Source organism: Saimiri boliviensis, chromosome 1, assembly GCF_048565385.1.
Source record: "Saimiri boliviensis isolate mSaiBol1 chromosome 1, mSaiBol1.pri, whole genome shotgun sequence".
Taxonomy (NCBI): Eukaryota; Metazoa; Chordata; class Mammalia; order Primates; family Cebidae; genus Saimiri; species Saimiri boliviensis.
The window spans coordinates 259,858,634-259,874,457 of NC_133449.1; the positions used below are offsets into that span (position 1 = coordinate 259,858,634).

Below are 15,824 nucleotides of genomic sequence, written 5' to 3' on the forward strand. Positions count from 1 at the left end.
CACTGTAAAATCCTCCCAAACCGAGAAGGAGCTAAGGTCCATTTTGTGTATGCACCACTTATGATACTGCAAATTGAAGGCTATTGGAAAGTTTGCTTTTTGAATGCAGTTCAGCCAGTTCTAGCTAAGATGTAAATATTGGAAGTTCATTTGAAACTGAAGGAAAAAATGGTTAAAAACAAGCTTTAGATATAAAACTACTATGGAAACTGCTTTAGCCAAAGGTTTGGTCCACGGCGTTAATTGGATTACCTATCAAGGCAGATAAAGAAGTTTAGCCATGTGGACAGATTCCAATTTTGTTCTGTCCTGAAATAATTTGGATCCAGCTGTCTTTTGTAAAATAATGGGTTTATGATGCCATGTCATGACTAGAGTTTCACGGTGACATCTATTTGATCTTTGTGTGTATGGATACGTGTTTCTATGTGTTTCTGTGCATGTTATATGTATTAGGTTATATGTTATGTCTACAATGGCACCATATTGGCTTATAAGTAAATGAGTGTTCATAAATTTAGTAAGAAAGTCCAGTACTCACTTCGGCAGCACATATACTAAAATTGGAACGATACAGAGAAGATTAGCATGGCCCCCTGTGCAAGGATGACACACAAATTCGTGAAGCATTCCATATTTTTTATTATTTTTTTTAAAAAGAAAGAAGGTCCAAAAGCTTTTCAAATTTGCGTGAATTTAGTAATCTTTTAAAATAAGCTTTTAAATTATTGACAAAACAAAAATAGAAATGTCTGGAATTGTCAGCATACATTTTTGCCTGGGTTTACTAATTAAATAAGTTTTGTGTTTGCCTTTGCTAAATATTTTAATGTGCTAGGATTTTACATGAAAGTTATAAGACCATAAACTCAATGAAAAACAGAATAATCTTTCTTTGAATGAATTTTTTGATAAATAAGACTGACTTAACATTGTTGGTTCCATAAGAACAGCTAATTTTTCTGAATTATAAGCAAAATTGCCCATGTGTTTAAGATTTTTGCTTAGGTGAACACCTGATTTTCACAGACTATGCAAATGGTTAACAAAGAAATAACTTGGAGCAATGATTACCTTTATCTAATGTCTTAGTTCTAAAAACTAATTTAGATAAACTGCTAAAAATGAATAAACCGAGTAAATATAAATGGAATCAATGCTTGTAGATGAACTTTTTTTTTTTTTTTTTTTTTTTTGAGACGGAGTTTCGCTCTTGTTACCCAGGCTGGAGTGCAATGGCGCGATCTTGGCTCACCGCAACCTCCGCCTCCTGGGTTCAGGCAATTCTCCTGCCTCAGCCTCCTGAGTAGCTGGGATTACAGGCACGCACCACCACGCCCAGCTAGTTTTTTGTATTTTTAGTAGAGACGGGGTTTCACCATGTTGACCAGGATGGTCTTGATCTCTCGACCTCGTGATCCACCCGCCTCGGCCTCCCAAAGTGCTGGGATTACAGGCTTGAGCCACTGCGCCCGGCCGTAGATGAACTTTTAATGTAATTTAAAATCTTAAAATTATTTCAGATACCATTGAATGTCTGGGTCATTTCTAATTTAAAAAGAATTGTGACATAGGGCATGGGTCACACTTTTGAATCCATTAATGTGAAATAAAATCTGTGCTATGAGTTAAGCATTAGCGGACTTAAACGAGCTGAATAAGGTCTGAGTCTGGAAAGTAATTGCTATAAAAAGAGGATGCCTGTATACTTGCCCCCACATAGGCAAGCAATGAATGTGAAACAATACCACCTGAATATTTGGGCACTGAAGTAACCCAAATAATTCAGGGTACTGGAGTGAGATGCTGTCTCAAGATTAATTAATTAATTAATTAATGCATTGTATTTTCTCCTGCACTTTCTTTCTTTCTTTTTTTTTTATTTTTTAAATCTCTATCCTCTGAAATGCCTGAAGAAATGAGTCTCAGTTGCTGCAGGGCCTGAGATGGGCAGAGGTTATGAGAGTATCACATAGACTTGGTGCTATGGGCTGAATTGTGTCCCCCAGAATTCATGATAATTTTGATTAGCTAATCCACAAGGTAATGGTATTTAGAGATGGAACCTTTGGGAGACAATTATGTTTAGGCGAGGTTATGAGGTTGGGGCTTTCATAATGGGATTAGCGGCTTTCTGAGAAAAGGAAGAGACACGTCCTTCTCATTCTCTCCCCTTCTCTCTCTCTCTCTTTCTCCCACTTTCTCTCTTTCTCTCATTCTCCCTTTGTGCTGTGTGAGAACACAGCTACAATATGGCTATTGCATGACAGAAGGAGGCACTCACCAAGAGCTGAATCACTGACATTTTGATCTTGGACTTCCAGATCCTGGGCAAGACTCACCAGAGCAGACTTCTGTAGCTGCCTGGAACTCTCTGATCTCGAGTTAATGCCCTAAAATCCTGTGGTTGTCAACTCAGAAGGCATAAGGCTAAGACTCTTCCTGTGATCCTCTTTAATCTGCCTCCACTTCTTCTTTTTGTTTTGTTTTGTTTGGATTTTCAAGTAAGAAGTTTATTTTTCCAGTTAACATAACCAGCCCATGGTACAGCACACTAAATCATGAACTACAAATCTAAGCAAGGTAATACCTTTATTAGGTTGCAAAACTTTGGCAAATCAATACAGTATATTTTATTACAATAAAAGTATATATTTTAAGAGTCATATATTGTTTTAGTGATAATTTTAACTCCACATGTATTTAAGTACTAAACCAAAACACTGTTTTTTTGTTTTGTTTGTTTGTTTTTTTGAGACAAAGTCTCACTCTGTCACCAGGCTGGAGTGTAGTGGTGCGATCTTGGCTTATTGCAACCTCCACCTCCCGGGTTCAAAAAATTCTCCTGCCTCAGCCTCCAAAGTAGCTGGGACTACAGGGGCATGCCACCATGCCCAGCTGGTTTTTATATTTTTAGTAGAGACAGAGTTTCACCATATTGGCCAGGATGGTTTTGATCTCTTGACCTCGGGATCCACCCGCCTTTGCCTCCCAAAGTGCTGGGATTACAGGCATGAACCATTGCGCCTAGCCTGTTTGTTTGTTTTATGATATAGAGTCTCACCCTGTCACCGGGGCTGAAGTAAAATGCCTCGATCTCGGTTTACTGCAACCTCTGCCTACTGGGTTCAAGCAGTTCTCCTGCCTCAGCCTACCAACTAGCTGGGATTACAGGTACCTGCCACCATGCCTGGCTAATTTTTTTTATTTTTAGTAGAAACGGGGTTTCACTATGTTGGCCAGGCTAGTCTTGAACTCCTGACCTTCTGATCTGCCCGCCTCAGCCTCTCAAAGTGCTCGGATTATAGGCGTGAACCACAGCACCCAGCAAACACCCAGCTTGCAAAGCAAGTTGTTTTATACAAATTAGTATGTTTGAAAGCTATACAAGTTCTCCTTTTAAATTGAATTTTCTCATGCAAGCTGTTGAAGTTTACAGCAGTAGGGCAATTGTTTGTATATAAGTGATGGTTCTGTTTTATTCTGGGGTTGGACCAAAGCCAGGTAGGGTTCCAATGCATGAAAAGCTTTAAAATTCTATCTTAAGTTGATATAATGTCAATGCAAACTTCCAAGTACTTAAAAAAAAAAGTTAAAGTTTTGCTTATACATTATTGGTGACAGTATAAATTAGTTCAACCTTTGTGGAAAACAGTATGGTGATTCCTCAAAGACCAAAAAACCAGAAATACCGTTTGACACAGCAATCCCATTACTAGTATGTACCAAAGGAATATAAATTGTTCTACCATAAAGACCATGCATGCATGTGTACTGTTCACAATAGCAAAGACGTGGAATCCACCTAAATGTTCTTTTTGGTAGACTGGATAAAGAAAATGTAGTATATATGTAACCAGGGTTTTTTTTTTGGGGGGGTGCTGGTGAGGCACAGCTCCCCCCAAGAGAATGCTGTGGGTTTTTGGCCTCCAATTTCTTAAAGAATAAGAGATGGGACCACTGCAAGTGCGCTGTATGCTTATAAAAGTAAATACTGGACACAGGAAGTGTTGCAGAAAGGTGATTTTATTTAGGTAGAGAAAAGAGAAGGAAAGGAGAAGAAGAGAAAGACTCCACGAAGAGTGTGGACGGGGATTCCAGAGGGGAAATCCCGGAGGGAAAATAGAGCTTCTTACTATGTGGGAGAGGATTCCATAAAGCTGGAAATCCGGCATGGGTGAAGGAGCAGGGGAATTTATCCTGGGAGAAATGGCCACCTTCCCAAGTTTCTCTGGCTAATGAAAGGAGTTCCTTTAAATTTCTGCTGGGGTGGTCGACTCTTAGTTTCTTCCCATGCCTGCGAAATTCAAACATAAACCGTTAAATCTTTTGGATGGAGAGAGATGGGTGGGGGGCATGGCGCTGGGAAATTCTTGCCCTTAAAACTATGCCCCCTCATGGACCCGAAAAGAGAACACATTCCCTCACATATACACATGGTATATTATTCAGCCATAAAAAAGATCATGTCTTTTGCAGGAACATAAATGTAGCTGGAGGCCATTATTCTGAGCAAGCCTAAAGGAACAGAAAAGCAAATACCACATGTTCTCACTTATAAGCTGGAGCTGAATGATGAGAACACGTGGACACAAAGAAGGGAACACCAGACACTGGGGCCTATGGAAGGGTGGACGGTGGAAGGAGGGAGAGGATCAGGAAAAATAATAATGGGCACCAGGCTTCATACCTGGGTGATAAAATAATGTGTACAACAAACCCCCATGATACATTTTTACCGAAATAACAAACCTGCAGATGTATTCTGAATTTAAAATAAATATTAAGAAGAATAATTTCTTTCAACAATTGTTAAATTTTTCATAAACACTGGAATTTCCAATATTAGACAATTATTTCAAACAACACTAATTTCAGACGATCCCTTTTATTTAGACACAATGAATCTCTTTTTTGATCTAAAGTCATTGTCTTATATCAACCTACTTAAAAAAAATTCTACTTAAAATATATTTATAGTTTTAAAATAAATATATTACCAGCTTGGAGATACATAGGGTACTTGTCTACACATGTTCATTATCAATTCTCTACCAAGGCTGCTGCAGCCTCCACCAGAGTTCTTATGACTCCTCTTGTGGACGCCATCAATTCTTCATTCTTAACATGTAATTTATGTATGACCCATTCCAGTAAATCTCTTTTTCTTTCCAACGTGGGACCCTTGGTGGGTAGTGCCTAAAAACATGGAAGCAACTACAGGTTTCTGACCATGGCAAGTGAAACTGAGGGGTTTCCATGTGGAGAGGGCTGATCACCATCCCCCAGTCCTCTTAAGGAATCTGGGTCTTTTTTATTTCTTTTCCTTCCTTTCTTTTTCAGTCTTTCAGCAGCTGTTTCCTTGTAGCACCTTAGAAAGTGAGAGCAATTGGCTGATATCACTCCTGGTACTGCCTGAAGGCCTAGAAATGAATGGGAATAACTGCCCTGCCCCAAAGGGGGAAGGATCTTTTAAGATATTTTCTGGAAGTGGTCCCTAACCCTACAAGCGACACAGCTCTGAGCAAACTCGCACACATTTTAGGCAATTTAAAACTTCTTTTCTTACTAAATTCTTCTCTTCCTCTATTCAACTGGCTGAGGGCAAAGGAAACCCACCCAGCCTCCAGTTCTTGTCATTAAAGTTCATGGACTGGGAAGCATGGCAAGTGTCATCAAATTATAAGGATGCTAAAAGTCGGGGATTACACCCAGGTATAAAAGGAAAGCTCATAGCAGGCTCTGGAGGGAACACATGCAAAGTGGCACTGATGCTCACCTAAGTAAGCCCAGAGATGTCTGGAATTCTAAGATTGGACCCCATAGAAGGAAGGATGCTGCAGGGGATCCTGTGGACCTCAACCTGCCCAAAGGGGATGCCCTTGGCAAAGGTTCTGAAGTCTTGTATTAAGTCCTTCTTAGAATTTTATCTCACAGTTGCAATGCTGCTTGACCACAGAATTGTTTAGAATCTTTCTAATGGGAAAGTTGGATAGCATTGCATGTATCCAGGCTTTTGTGCTGTTGTTGTAAGCACAGGCCTGATTAACATGTGGTGCCCTCCTTTGGTACTGTTTGGCCCCAGTGCTCCTTGCAATCTGGGGAGGTTTAGCCTTTGAAATCAAACTGCCATGGAGACGGCTTTATCCAAAATTTTGGTTAACAGCCTTCTTTGTGTTGGAGATAAAAATGCTTGATGCTTCAAAGTGGAACCAACACTCAGGCAAAAGTTTTCTCAGCAAGGCAATTTACTTCTATAGAAGGGTGCCTCCAGCATACAAGGCAGAGACAAGAGAGAGCACCTAGAACAAAGGAGAGTAGCAGTAGAGATTTTAGGCAGTAGACATTTTAGATTGGTACAGCCCTCTGGGGAGGCCCAGGCTGGATCTCTTGTGGTCCAGCTGATATCTGCCCATTGAGAGCATATTTCCCAACTTGGGGTGTCCTGGTGCCCCTGCCATGAGCAGGATGCAGGGTCAGTGGCTTCCCTGTATGGACAGAGATATTTTTCTAAAGTGGAGATTTGTCTTGCCATTCATCTTCCTCACAGTATAAGAAGGCAAGCATCAAAGATAATGATTTGAGGTGAGTCTGACCTAGTTACATTGATAACAAAGTGTCAGCAATAGAATGAGAAAAGAGAAAAAGTAATAGAATAAATGAAAGAGAGTTAAGCTTTTCTTAGTTTGAGTTTGAGAGGGCTTTCCCCCTGGATAATGGCCTATGACTCTGGAGGTGGTGGTGTTTTCTTGACTTGGGTGTGATGGGTCTATCCTTTTCCTGCTCTCTGGACTCAGGCAGTTGCAGTGGTTTGAAGCACCAGGGAAGGCCCTTCCCTGACTGGCTCAAGTTCCTCCTTATTCCAGCTTTTGATGAGGACACTTTTGTTGTAGGAAAAGGAAGAGTAGAGGAAAGACCAAGTATATAATTCCTGAGGGAAAGACTATTTTTAACTGCGCAATAGGAAGGCATTTGGTAACTAAGTCTTTAGAACTAATTTGCTTAGGTGGTTCTTTAAGGTAGTATGATATTTTTATTTAATGTCTAGGGCTTGGGATAGCTTTTTAATAATAAGCACTGTCAAATAGGTGCTATTGCTTTAGTTAATATTTTCTATTAGCCTAAACTTGAGCACTATGTTTTTATTTAATGCTTTAACTATATTATTGGCCATTGCATTTGAAAAGGGAATAGCTTTGATCTAGTGAGTGAGGTAATCTACTATTATTAATAAGTATTTTAGACGAACTATTCGAGGCATCTTTGTGTAATCAATCTGGGTACTTTGGTATGGTCTTAAGCCTGGACTCTTTCCCTTAAGAGGTAATCTGTAGTTTCTGTAGTTTGTTTATTAGTAAGCAACTATCTGTAACTTGTTTGGCTAGGATATAAATTCTTATATATTTGTAAACTCTGAAAACTGCGTCACACATGGCTTGGGGTCCCTAACGGGTCCTCTGATGCAGATGGGACAGGATTTCTTTTATAAAGGGGTTTGGACAACATTTCTTTTTGGTCTGGCAATATCTGTTTTCCTTCTGAGTTCTCATTAGCACCCATTTCTATTAGCTTTTCTTTCTCAGTAGAAGAGAAAATGGGGATCATTGTAGGAGCAGGGAGGTAAGGAGTTAAGTGGAAAACAGGCATAGAAGAAACGGCAGCTTGCTTGGCTTATCTGATCTGCTAAGTTATTTTCCTGACTCTTAAAAGGCAGATTTTTCTGGTGTCCAGGGACATGGACAATAGCTATTTCTTTTGGCAACTGAGGGTAACTCAGTGATTAACTCTTTGTGAACAAGGTTTTGATCTTTTCTATTAAGAAGATCTTGTTCAGTTTAAAATTTTTCTAAATGTTAAGAGCCACCCTAAAGGTGTACTTAGAATCAGTATAGATGCTTCCTTCCTGGTTTTGCAGGTAATTTAAGTCTTGACTCAGTTGCAAACAAGTCACAAGTTTGGGTAGACTAGTTATTCGACAATTTTCTTGACTCTATTTCTTTAAGAGCTTTTCCATTAATTACTGAATATCTGTTGTACCTTTTTGCTCAATCATGTGGGAAGACCCATCTATAAATGAATGCCACCCTCTTTTAAAGATGGGGAGGCCCATTTTTTGAATTGGGCCTGACCTTTGTGTGATAGTCAATTAAATCAAAACATGTGTATTCTCTTTTTAGATTTAGACTCCCTGTTAAGAAACCTACTAGGTTAGGTTTGGTGGTTAGTGTGAAATTATCTCTTTTTAACAGAATAGCCTTGTACTTTAAGATTCTTGAGTCAATAAACCACCTTTTTGCTTTTTTAAAAAAAAGATAGTTCTAGCTTGATGAGGCGTGCTTACAATTAAATTTCCTCCAAAGATTAGGTTTTGACTCACTCCTTTTACCCTTGGAGGGTAAAAGACATGTCACTGCCACCAACATAGGACAAAATCTATTTCCTCTTGGGAGGCAGGTCGCCCACTAGCAACATTTGCTATTAAAAGTTCACAAATCCATTCTTCATTTGATCCAAAATTTGGACAGAAAACTAATAGTTTGGGGATTGGTTCTTGAGTCCAAATGAAACAGCAATGCCTTATCATTTGTTGCTTTTTCTTATGTTTAGTCTTTTTATTACCTCTCCGATGTTTTAACATGAGACCTAGGGGTCTATAGGGCCGGGAGGCGGTCTTTGTTACTAATTTTATCCTTTTTAATCTTGTCTTGCTTGAGGTATTTCCCATATTGGGTCTTATGCTCAATCTATTGCCTTAGAAATGCCTCGCCTATCTTTCTCTAGAGGCTTGCTACTGCTATTAGGCTCAACGTTTCATATAAAAAATGTCTTGCCTATCCTTTAGCCCCACCTGCTGGAGGTTCCTTGCACCTTTCTCTCCCTTATCTCTGGCCGCTTTCCTGAGGCAAATTAGGTTCCTCTTAGCCTAGGTTCTTAGCAAGCATTGGCGGGCCTAGGTTCTTAGCAAGCATTGGCGGGTCTGTACAAACCCCAACATTACGATCCCTGCAGGAGGGATCCATTAGCCTTATGAGGTAACCACGGAACCACAACTGAACTCACTCCGCACAGCGGTAGTGCTTGACGGTTCACACACTTTGAACCTCCAGAATCCTGACCACCAAGAAAACGGTTTGCAGCCCCGTGGCTTTTTTTTTTTTTTTTTTTTGACCTTGGTCTGTGCACAGAGTTACTTCGTCGCTGAGGTATCTGAACCTCCTTTCAACAAGCTGCTGGCCAGCTTCTTTCCCGTGTCGCCGAGTCCAAGTTTATTCGTCGCACCCGGTGGGTCTCGACTACTTTACTCCTGAGGCCACTGTAAAGAGGCAGCGCGGTGTGCCTCCGCATGAGAGAGGCCAGAGACCCTTCCCCAGAGAAGAACGGGGATCCCAGATGAGCCCCCAGATTGTTGGAGATAAAAATGCTTGGTGCGGCAAAGTGGAACTAACACTCAGGCAAAGTTTTCTCAGCAAGGTAATTTACTTCTACAGAAGGGCGCCTACTGCATGCAGGGCAGAGACAAGACAGAGCGCCCAGAACAAAGGAGAGTAGCAGTTTTTATTCCTAACGCAGACCTTATTGCAGTGTTTTCCCCAGCCCCACCACGGTCTGGTGTCAGTCCGCGCAATCTAGGCTAATTCCAATTGACATCATCAAAGGAGGCAAGGGTGGGATTTTGACGGGAAAAACCGGTACATAGGTGATGGGAAATGCTTGGGCGTGTTTGGCCACAGCAGAGATAGGGAGGGCTGATAGATGAATCGGTAAGATTACTTTTTAGCATAGAACGAAGAACCCGAAACCAGAAACCAAAACCCTTTGAAGAGGAACTAATTTTTTTTTTTTTTTTTTTTTTTTTTTTTTTTTTTTTTAACAACACTTGGATTATCTATTGGGGCAAAGCAAAACGGGCAAGCTTGTATTGCTATCTCATGGCTAAGGTTTCAAGCTATTGGGTCTTTGTTTATGTGTGTGTAGACATGTCTAGATGTGTTTATTTGTATGTACACTTATTGCTACATGTTGTGTCTAACAAACTGGCTTATAAGTAAAAGAGTGCTCATAAATTAAATCTAAGCAATTTTCAAGTTCACGTGACCTAAGTATAACTTTACTATACAAGCTAGCTTTAAAATTATTGGTGGAATAAAAATTGAAAAGGTCTTCAGAATTTTCAGCATACATTTTATTTGAATTTTGTGTTTGCCTTTGCTGGATATTTTTAAATGTCAGTGTTAATTCAATCTGGGAAGTGCGTGGGGCGACCCTGCCTCCCATTCTATTCAAAGAGTCAGTGAGATAAATGCATGTTTGATTGCTTCTTTTGGAAAGGCTAATCAGAAACTCAAAAGAAGGCTACAGTTTGTCTCCCACCGGTGAAAAGAAAGCTACCAAGCCCCCTCCTTCTCTCAAGTTGCCTTGCCTTTCTGGACCAAACCAGAAGTTCATTTTACGCATGTAGATTGATGTTTTGACCATCTCTCTTGTTAAAAGTTAAGTACAGTGAATAGGATCATTGTTTTAGGTAAACTTTTTGTGTAAATTAAACCTTAAAGTTGTTTTTAAGACTCATTTGATATCTGGGACTTTTCCAATTAAAAAAGGGTTGTAATATGGAGAAATGTGTTTCTAAAATTGTGGAATTGTTCTTATCTATAAATGTCTATATCTGATAGCTCAGGATTTCTTGCTGTTTAAGGTTTCACTGAAGTTTAGTTTACTAAGGATAAAAATTTTAGTTAACACGTAATTCTACCTACAAAATATTCCAGAAGAGCTTGTTACTAGTGAAAAAAAAAATTTTTGTCTAATTCAGAAGTTATCTAATAATTAGTTCGAATTACAGATTTGAAAAGATTATTTATGAAACAATATAGTAAGGAATCATTAAGTAGGGGAGAAAGATGTGGAAAAGTTTAAATAATAAAATATTCTTTAAAACCTGATAGAGAATTGGAGACATTTGGCTAATATTTTCATAGTTAAAGCTCTTAGTCTTGATTAAAGTAAAATAGGAAGTATTAAAAATGCATCAGCAGCTTGACAATTGTTTTTTAATATAGTTATGCATGAAGCTGAATTTAGCGTGGAACAAAATTTCACACATTTGCATTGCTTCCCACTATGTTTACTGTTTTGTGCGGATAGCGCTAGAGTACTTACTGGTCATGTGTCTAAAATGGATTTCTTGATTACACAGAATGTATGATGATACTGATGAACTTAAGGATATTAATTGTTTATCAGGAATAAAATATTCATTATGTGGGTTTTTTGGTGCCCCAGGTAACACTGTAACCTCCAGGGTAAATTAAGCAGAAAAATTTTGGGTTGATTGCCTGCTTATTTGTTTTTCCTTCTAGTTTTTATTTGTTTGCTATTTATTCTCCTCTGGCTTTGCTTGTGTATGCATATATATATATATATATATCTCCATGATTTTTTTTTTAGTTCCTAGCAGAAGGTTTATGTTTAGTTCTGTGTTCCTATGCATTTCTAGCAAATCACCATTGTTCCGTTTATCTGAAGTTCCTAAGCTATTTTTGTCAAGCCTGCAGGAGTTAATGGAACAGCCAGCTTTTTATCAATAAACTAATTTTTTGGATGTTAGGCTTCCCGATTCTTAAAGTGTGTTGAATATGCTCTCACAAATAGAATTTGATTCATATTTCTCTTTCTTCCTAGATTCTCCAAAATTTGTTAACTATCTCTGAAGATTCTTAATTCATGGCAATGTGTCTGTTTGCATACAGTCAAGCATGGTTGTCAGGGCTGCTCAGGGAGAGAGAACCCAAAAACCTGGCATGCTGGCAAAAGGGTAAGGATTTCTTACCAGTTTCTCTCCTCTTTCTCTTTGTGTAAACTCTGTGTAAACTGGATAAATACAAAGTAAAAGTCACTTTGTACTTCTTCTGTAAAGTTTTAATTAATTGGCTTAATAATAATAATAATAGCTTAAATCAAATATTTTGTCAGAAAAGTAGAAAGTGTAATGACTTTTAGTTTATATGATGCTAGCATCTTTGGGAAATAAAGATGGTTTTCAAGATTGTTGGTAACATACAAATAAATGTCTTCAAAATGTAAACATGTTGTCTAAATTATGTTCAAATTTAGGTTGCTAAATGCTTTAAGGTCATAAACTGCTTCTTTGGCTTTTGAAAATTGTTTACATTGACTGCCTTCCAGCTAGGTAAGGCCTGGGGACATCTGGAGTTGGCCAAGTCCTAACTATGCTGGTAACAGTTAAACCTTATTAGAACATCACTTATCAGATTTTATATTAAAGTTAAAATTGCTAAGACTCACCATTGTAACACACAATTAAGGCTAATAAAAACGGTTTTACTTGCAAGGTGTGTAAGAACAGTAGAGAGAGAGAGAGAGAGAGAGAGAGAGAGAGAGAGAGAGAGAGACTGTGTGTGTGTTTAAAGGTTATAAAAGGTTTTTGCTCTTTAAAAATGAGTCATCATTTTGGTAAAATAAATAATTTATAGTAATCTGAAATTCCAAAATCAAACGTAGTTTCAAAATTGTCTTTCCTAATGCCTGGCTTTCTGGATAGTTGAGGGCACCTGAAAACATCCAGAAAAGAGGTAGGGATTATTTGATGTGTTTGGTTACATGGGATTGCCAAAATGATGTTCAATCCTCTTTAGGTTATATTTCTGTGAATAATACTAATATGTATTCCAAAATTGTATGGGATTTCTAAAATTCTAATGTCTAAGTATATGCTGCAAATCACAATTATAGTTATAATGTTAAGTTATTGTAAACCACACAGATAACCAAATTTCCCTGTATAAAGCTACTAACTGAAGTAAAACAAAAAATTAATTAAATATCAAGAAAATATTTTCATGTTAAACCAGTTAATACTGAAATTACTTAAAATAGTTTATAACTAATGCTTAATCCCCATATTCCTGGGAAAACAATTAAAGCTTCAGGTATATTTGGTCACCCACTGGGCCATTTAAACATTTATAAAGGGATTTGATTTGATTGTTATTTTCACTGCATGTTTTCTGGTTGTATAAAAGCTTTACTATGCAAGAGGGCTGATGTTTTAACAGTAGATTATTATGCTACAGTGTATTTTCACCAGGTAAAGAAAGCTTTTTATGGTTTGAATCTCCTGGAAACATCAGAGAAAGACTGTCCTTGCCATCCACATGACAACAAAACTTGGGGATCTTGAACTGTGGGGTTCATAATCTCACAACTGAGAAGAGACCCTCCAGGCTCTTGGAGCTGTACACTCATGGGAAACCTTGGGATAAGACTAACCAGGGAAGTTTCTTCCCAGAAGAAGATGGCATCCTTTGGGTTCATGGTCTCACAACTAAGAAGGGTTTCTGCACATGTTTGGAACTGTGCACTCATCGGAACCCTTGAGGTCAAGCTAACCAGGGAAATTACTCCCAAGAAGATGGCATCCTTGATGTGAACAGCTTTCCTAAATTCACAGATTAAGACTTCTACTGTCATGAAACTCTTATCTTTGAATGCTTTCTCTTGCTTATGCCTCTATGAACAACAGAAGTGGAAAAGGGGTCCATTATGTGCACTAAAGGGGTGTACTTTTATTTGTGAAGGGGTCTACAACCAGCTTTCTACATGGATTAACTTATAACCTGATATATTAAAGATGAAAGCCCAGTGTTGGTAAGAAACTTTAATGGTACATATGTTGCCTCGTAATCAATCAATAACACAACACGCCTTTTAACCCACATCATGGGCTAAAGAGAACATTGCCAGGCTGGACGTGGTGGCTCATGCCTATAATCCTAGCGCTTTGGAAGGCCAAGGCAGGTGGGTTACCTGAGGTCAGGTGTTCGAGACCAGCCTGGCCACAGTCTTACCTAAATGAGAACCTGACAAAAAAGGGGGAATTTTTAAGCCAAAATTCTGGGAGTCCATTGTTTTGGACTAATCTCATGCACTAGGCACCAACAAATCAAACCAAAATGTACTAAGTCTTTAAGGAAACACATGGATTCTAGAACAAACCAAGTTTTTTTTTCTTCTTCTGCAAATCTTTGTAACAAACATTTCTAACAGCATAGGTATCCACTCTCTGAAGTTCCCTTTAAATCTTTTAACCAGATTCATTTCCTCTTGCCTAGAGACCACCAAGCTTCAGATCATGTGACGAAAGTTCCAGCCAGTTCCATGTGGAGACACCGCCTCTAGCCATCAAGGAGCTACCCTGCCTTCACTAGATGGAGCAGGGTGAGAGTTCCATGATCCCCAATAGGAATGGACAATGCCCCAAGTCAGCATGAAGCAGTTAAAGAAAAAAGACCATCAGTCTCTCTGCCTCCCATGAAGATTTATGGGGATCACATCTCTCAGAGGGGAGATAAGGCAGGAAAATAGGGTCTGGAGGCAGGGAACATAAAGCTGATTCCCAATTCAGCTATAACAGGAATATCCTCTCCATGGGGCATACACTGAGTAAATGAATGTTACTTTACTTCATCCTCTTCATTTACGATGGGCATACCCCCAGTAGGAAGTATTTAAACTCATAAAAACTCTGTAACAGAGCCTTTGAGACCCTATGCCCAGGCCCACTACCACACTGTGGTGTGTACTTTTGTTTTCAATAAATCCCTTCATTCCTTCCTTGCTTTGCTTGTGCGTTTGTCCAATTCTTTGTTCAAGATGCCAAGAACCTGGACACCCTCCACAGTTAACATTAGGAACCCTGAGGCACAGCAGGAAGGGAGTGGCCAGTAGCCGAGTGTTACCGCCTGAGCTCCGTTTCTTGTCAGATCAGCGGAGACATTAGATTCTCATGGGTGTATTGAACCTTGTGGTAAACTCTCATGCAAGGGATCTACCTTGCACACTCTGCCTGAGAATCTGATGCCCGATGATCTAGAGGTAAACCAGATTCATCTCAAAACTATCCCTGTCTACCAACCCCCCATCTATGGAAAAATTGTCGTCCATGCAACCAGTCCCTTGTGCCACAAAGGTTGGGGACCGTTGATTTAAAGAACACTGTTAATAATGTCTGTTCCCTGACTTCGTCTGGAGGGTCACAGTCAGATTTTTTTTTTTTTTTTTCCCACAGTCAGTTTTAAAGCAACTCTAGCAAGTGATCCACCCAGCTGTCCCCTCCCACCCTGCTACTAGCCACAGCTCCTCAAAACTCCCCTGGAATTTAGACTACCGCATGATTGTGCCGCTGCACACCAGCCGAAGCGACCCAGGGAGAGCAGAAAGACACCAGCTCAAAAAAAAAAAAAAAAAAGGCTCTGAGCTGTCCCCTTTCGTCTGCTTCAGGACCATCTATACCAATCTTGATTTACCAGCTTGAAATCAATTCCACTGGTGAAGAATAGGGAAAGGCTTTATTGAATACATGAACAGTTTCAATGGAAGAACCATAGCAATTTTGAGAAGATCTAAAAGAAGAGTTCCTTAGCACATTGCATGGTATTCATTATGTAAAAAGAGTTTTTCTAAATGAAAAATGTTTAGGGTGTTCAGGAGAGGAAGAACAAGTTAAGGCATGTTCTCCACAGCAGATACCTCCAGGCTCTTATGCGTGCAGGGCACAGTTCCAGCGTAAAAGTCCGCAGGGACAGAATGAGGGCCCCCACTGGGGTACCTCGGGCTCCTTCCAGGGCAGCGGTTGAAGCAGGTGGTGCTGCAGGCCTGCAGAAAGGCGGGGGATCCTCTCCTTTCCGGGTTCCTTCCAGATGGAATCCTGGTTTTTCAGCAGCTTCCAGGTGCAGAGTGCGCCCTGGGCGTGTGTCCTTCTGCCTCCGCAGGCGCTGGCATCTCCAGGCAGCTTCAGGCCACCC

General features: G+C 39.6%; 1 non-coding gene and 1 pseudogene across 1 annotated transcript; one reads left to right on the top strand and one right to left on the bottom strand.

Annotated features, from left to right (window-relative positions):
* Positions 1-214: 214 nt before the first annotated feature.
* The window catches only part of LOC101042039 (PRELI domain containing protein 3B-like), a 28,580-nt pseudogene continuing 12,970 nt past the window's right edge, over positions 215-15,824 (bottom strand).
* LOC120365605 (U6 spliceosomal RNA) lies at positions 534-641 on the top strand. The gene has a single exon (XR_005580496.1). It is a non-coding gene; the product is annotated as a U6 spliceosomal RNA (small nuclear RNA).